General features: G+C 33.8%; 1 pseudogene; it reads left to right on the forward strand.

Annotated features, from left to right (window-relative positions):
- Window positions 1-2,915: 2,915 nt before the first annotated feature.
- Window positions 2,916-5,218, forward strand: LOC139893997 (uncharacterized; annotated as a pseudogene).
- Window positions 5,219-5,570: the final 352 nt, after the last annotated feature.

Raw genomic sequence — 5,570 nt, forward strand, 5'->3', positions numbered from 1 at the left:
GAAAACAAAACACTACATAATTGGTTGACCTCTTAACATACACAAGTCGCAAGGTAGTAGCAAGGGCACCTTGCAACTTGCGAGGGCATTTGAGCAATTTTCGTTTTTAAGGCGAATCATTATAATTCATTTGAAAAATAAATGTTTTGATCAATAGCCCGATAAATAAATAATCATCATCCAATAAACATTTTCCCTCAAAACATAAATATACTCCGTATTATATTTATCAATTTATTTAAAACTTTGTTAAATGTTTCATTTCATTTGTAGATAATGCTACTACAAAAGATTAAAACAATTTATTTTTATTTATTTTTTTTTTTAAAAGGCAAGATTAAAACAATTTATAACATATACAATTGCTCAAATCATCCTTGTGTTATATCTTTTTATCCATTTACATCCCTCCAAATTATAAGCTGCACAAGCAGTCCTTAAACTAAGTTTTTCATCCAAACGTATCCCTAACCCTAACAATTGTTAACTATCTCGTTAAGCTTTAAGCATGTGCGGGTCACGTGATTTGTTCTTTATAGGGTTAAAGTTATAAATCGGTCATATACTTTTATTTTTGTTTTGCTGTAGGTTGTATACCCGAAAAAATACCAATATAGGCTACAAACTTATTATTTATGTGTCATTATCAACAAATATAAAGTTTGGACCAGATAATTTTGTCAAACTTACGTTGTGATGAATTGACGCATGCTTGTCATCTTGGTGGAGAAAGAAGTTGGTGATATTTTCTAAAATTTTGTGCAATTTCATAGTGGTTACTTGTAATGGGACGAAGATATAATTTTTAGGTAAATTTTTTTAAAAAATTAAGGCTTTTTTATTGAATTTATTACTCCGTATAAGCTTTTAACTTTGAATAGCTACGTTTATTTTTAGTAAATCATTTTTTTCTTTTTATATAGCTTACATTAAAACAAATCTGAAAGTATATGATATATTTCTAGTCATATAAAATTCAAAAATATGCCAAATAATTAATTTTACCAGTTAAGCAGATAACCGGTCACATTTAATATATACTACACATACTTTTTATAGTTTATGAGCTACAATGATTTTTTTAATATAGAGGTTCGTCGGAATAAAATTGAAAATATATAACTTCTTTATAGTTTTAACCCTTTTCATTAATACTTTAATCTTCATTTCAAATTTAATTTCGCGTGATATTGCTTACAACGTACCCATATATATATATATATATATATATATATATATATATATATATATATATATATATATTAAATTCATATAAACAATAACAGATATATCTAAAAAATTCAATAACTAACCTGATCATAGTGGTAAAATAAATATCAGTCTAATACTTTCACAATAACACATTTATAATAGTCTCAACCGTAACTCAAGTGACTGTAACGTGGAGTCAGACATTGCACTTTTTAGAGAAAATGTAATTTTTGACTCTGACATGCCAATGTCATAGAGTGAAGTTAAATAGTGGTGAGTGTTGAAAGTGGGTGAAAAAAAAAAAATTTAAGTGCCGTGTTAAAATATAATTGGAAGTTGGGTATGAAAAATATAAGTTAAAAAAAAGTATGTGATTGGTTAGAAAAAGTATAACGCTTAAACTTTTTTGCGTCAAATACCTGACTAATGCCATGCATTAGTCACAAACGCCTAATTAGTGGTGTTTTTGGCGTCACCAAACTTCCACGTCAGAAAATTCGGTGTCAGGGGGAGAGGGTGCCGCCGCGTTAGGCATAGTCTTAAGGTTAAGACGTTTCAATCAATAAAGGAAAGGTGAGTGTTTTCGTAAAACCAAAACTAAATCATCCACACCCACTATACCAAAGAATCTTTCCAATATAAATTGTTATTAAACTCAAAGGCAATAAAAATTATGTAAAGGGTTTACTATGGTTACCTTCTAATTGTTATTTTTTTTTAATTCATACCTCAAAGGTACAATAGGATTATGCAAGCTTTATTAACCAAAATAGATGGATTGTATAATTTCAATGGACGGGAACTTGTGTCATCCCAATGTATGATTGGGTTGGGTAACACATTCATTAAGTTGTCAAGGTGTACAGGTGATAGTTTCAATGCAACGAATTGATCTCCATGTGAACATTCTCGCATGAAGGAAGCTCAACTCGATGCTCATTGTAAGATTATGGCAAAATTTAGATATCGATGTATAGGTGGCACTTCTAACCCATGATTAAGTATTTATATAATATAATGGGAAACTCATTTTAAGAACTAATTGTGCACTTTATAATTAGAAGAGATAAAAAAAAACAGATATGAAAAGATATTACACATCAACGATTTTAACAATTTTGTCTTATCATTATTTTCTTATATATTACTCCGTATACGATACTAATACTTATTATGCATTTAATTAAATCTATGCAAGTAACTAACTACGTAATTTTATTGTGAAAATTATTCCGAATCAGTGAAGTTATAAAAGATAGGTCTAACATGTTTTGCTTCAATAAAACTTCATTCCATGATAACGTTCTTTCTCTCACTTTAGGTTTTTTTTTTTCTTCATTTTTTTCAAAAATAGCGATAACATATAACTCAGCCTCGTCATCGAAAGATGAAAAGACAAACAAGAATATAAAGACAAAATGAATCGCAACAAGGCTCGAAAAATACAAAATTAACAAACTAACAAACACCGAACCTTGCGCAACAAACATTAACAAACCATTAAAACGAATACAAACCAAAAGATACACCGAGTGGCCAGTGGTACTACTTTGCTTTTGATTTTTTAATATTAAATATTAATAATATTAACATTAAAAATTGCAGTAAAATATTACTTTCATTAATAAACGTATAGTAATAGCTGAATTTAAGCTTAAATCCCATTTGGGTTTATCATAATTATGGAAAAAAAGCAAGGGTTTTTGTCCACATTGAAAGATGAAGTAGTTAGAGGTCTATCTCCGCGCAGAACCAGACATAGAACGCCTAAACCGGGTCGTAGCCGAAGTGGGTCACCTAATTCGGGTCTGCTCCGACGCCGTAAAGGTTCACTAAATGAATTCGTTATGTCAAGATCCGGAAGTTTGAGACCATTAGAAGCTTTGTCGCCGCTCCGGGAGGGTCCGGATCCAAATGAAGCTCCGGTATATATAACCGGAGATTCATCAAAAGTTGAAAGATGGGGGCATTGGATGAAAGGCCAATTGGGTAGAGCTCCGAGGGTGGGTCAGAATCCGGCTCGGGTTCTAGGTCGGCGTCGGGTTCGGGTCCGTATCAACGTTCGGATCTAAGATTGTTGCTTGGTGTCTTGGGTGCGCCGCTTGCACCGGTCCATGTTAGCAACCTGGAACCTTTTCCTCATCTTAGTATCAAAGACACTCCCATTGTTAGTTCCCTATTTTTCTACTTTTTTTTTTGTTGATTTTTGCTAAATTGACTTATTAATTTGATTGTTTGACTTCAATAGTCAAAGTCGAACCTGCTTATTGGGTTTGGATTGTAGATAATTTAGGCATTTTGGGTAAATAAGTTTGCTTCTTTTTTTGATGTTACAAATATGATGTTTTGGTTATATAACTTATATGTAGTTGTTAGGATCATGTGTATAATATCACTTTATGGGATGGGATAGTATGAATATTTTTTGGTAGAAATCTATTTTCTGTAGTTGTTTGATTGTTTTATATGAAGTTCCAACTTATGTTTTTTCATATTCTCTTTTAACAGTTCAGCATGTTTTTAGTCACAATAATTCAGCTTTTCGATATCGATATACGTATATAACCTAGCATCTGTTTTACAGTTCTTGTTATGCATTTTTGTGGAGGTTAAATAAAGATATGATTTTTGTCTTTCTTTTTTAATTTTTTAAGTGGGATATTGTTTAATTCAATGTGCTTGGAGAAAAAAAATATATATTTAGTTATGGGTAGGTCAATAATCAAGACTTTTGACCAAATTTTAGTTGGTTGTTAACTGCACATCAATTTCTATTTTGTTGTAGTCAGTAGTAAGTTTGTTGGTTGTGGGTGCAGGAAACTTCATCAGCACAATACATACTACAGCAGTACATGGGGGCATCTGGTGGTCAAAAGCTTCAAAACTCGATCCATGATGCTTATGCCATGGGAAAAGTGAAGATGTTCGCGTTTGATATAGAGACGGCTACAAAGGTGATAAAGAATTGGAATTCGTCAAAAACCGCGGAGTCTGGTGGTTTTGTGTTGTGGCAAATGAACCCGACCCATTTGGTACGTGTAGCCTGCACTTGCTTCAACCCGACCCATTTGGACCGTTTAAAAAGTTGATCTGTTTGACCTATGACCCATTTCAACCCAAAACCGTTTTGCCCCGTTACCCAAACCTACTCAACCTGACCCGTTTGCCAGGAATATGATTGAGTCCGTTAGTTTTCAAAATGCATGTGCACTTAATTAGTGCGTTTGTTTAATTATTAGGGACTTGATCCACGAACAACCGCAAGCATGTTCACCCACGCATTATGCACAGGGGGGAAAAGGATCAACAATGAGGATTGTTTCATTCTCAAACTATGTGCGGATCCCCACACTTTAAAAGCCCGAAGTGAGGGGTCCGCAGAGATCATCAGACACGTTCTGTTCGGTTATTTCAGCCAAAAAACCGGGCTTTTAGTCCAACTAGAAGACTCTTATTTGACCCGTATCCAAACTAACGGTGGAGTGCTGTCTACTGGGAGACAACTATCAACTCATTTCTCGATGATTACAGGTCCGTTGACGGGATCATGATTGCGCACTCGGGCCGATCGGTTGTAACCCTTTTTAGGTTCGTTGAAACCGCTATGAGTCACACTAAGACCAGATTGGAAGAGGCTTGGACCATTGAAGAAGTGGCCTTTAACGTTCCAGGCCTCTCGATGTACTGCTTTATTCCGCCAGCGGAGTTACGGTACGGAAATGTGAGTGCAGCGGGTGAGTTTGGGTCAAAACTGCTGACACGGCAGCTGCTGCTTACCGGGCTAAAGTTGCAGCGTTAGAAAGATCATGTGATGGGTCGGGTCACCATATTGGGTTGAGGAGGGATATTTAAAGAACTGGTATTCTCATACTAGTAGGGGTAGTTCTGTAATTTGACTTTAAAATTAAAAGTCGATAGGAATTCAACTGATTCTGATAATATTTTGATTCTGTTAATATTTCTGAGGATTGTAATCATGCTTTGAGCCTCCAATTGATCTATTAGATTGGACATGTGTAAAATCTTGTTTGAAAGATTGACATTAGTATCATCTTTGTACAACATGCAAAGAAGCATGGTTCTTTTCAAGTTCAATCATTTTTGTGGGTCATCTTATTTTGACATCTAACATATGCTTTATAGTGTAAACGTTTGGTCCTTTCTTATTTGAACAATAAATGTTTTTGGTAAAAGGTGCAGACATGCATGCATCATGATGCTTGCTTTTAATGTAAACTTATTTACACAAATGATCATTTTGCCTTTTCTCAGTCATTGTTCATGTTAATTGTTTAGTATAGCTCAGTGTACTATAGTGACCCAACATGTCAGATCTTTGTTATATTCTGTCTTTAGTT

This window comes from Rutidosis leptorrhynchoides, chromosome 2 (assembly GCF_046630445.1).
Source record: "Rutidosis leptorrhynchoides isolate AG116_Rl617_1_P2 chromosome 2, CSIRO_AGI_Rlap_v1, whole genome shotgun sequence".
In the NCBI taxonomy this organism is placed as follows: Eukaryota; Viridiplantae; Streptophyta; class Magnoliopsida; order Asterales; family Asteraceae; genus Rutidosis; species Rutidosis leptorrhynchoides.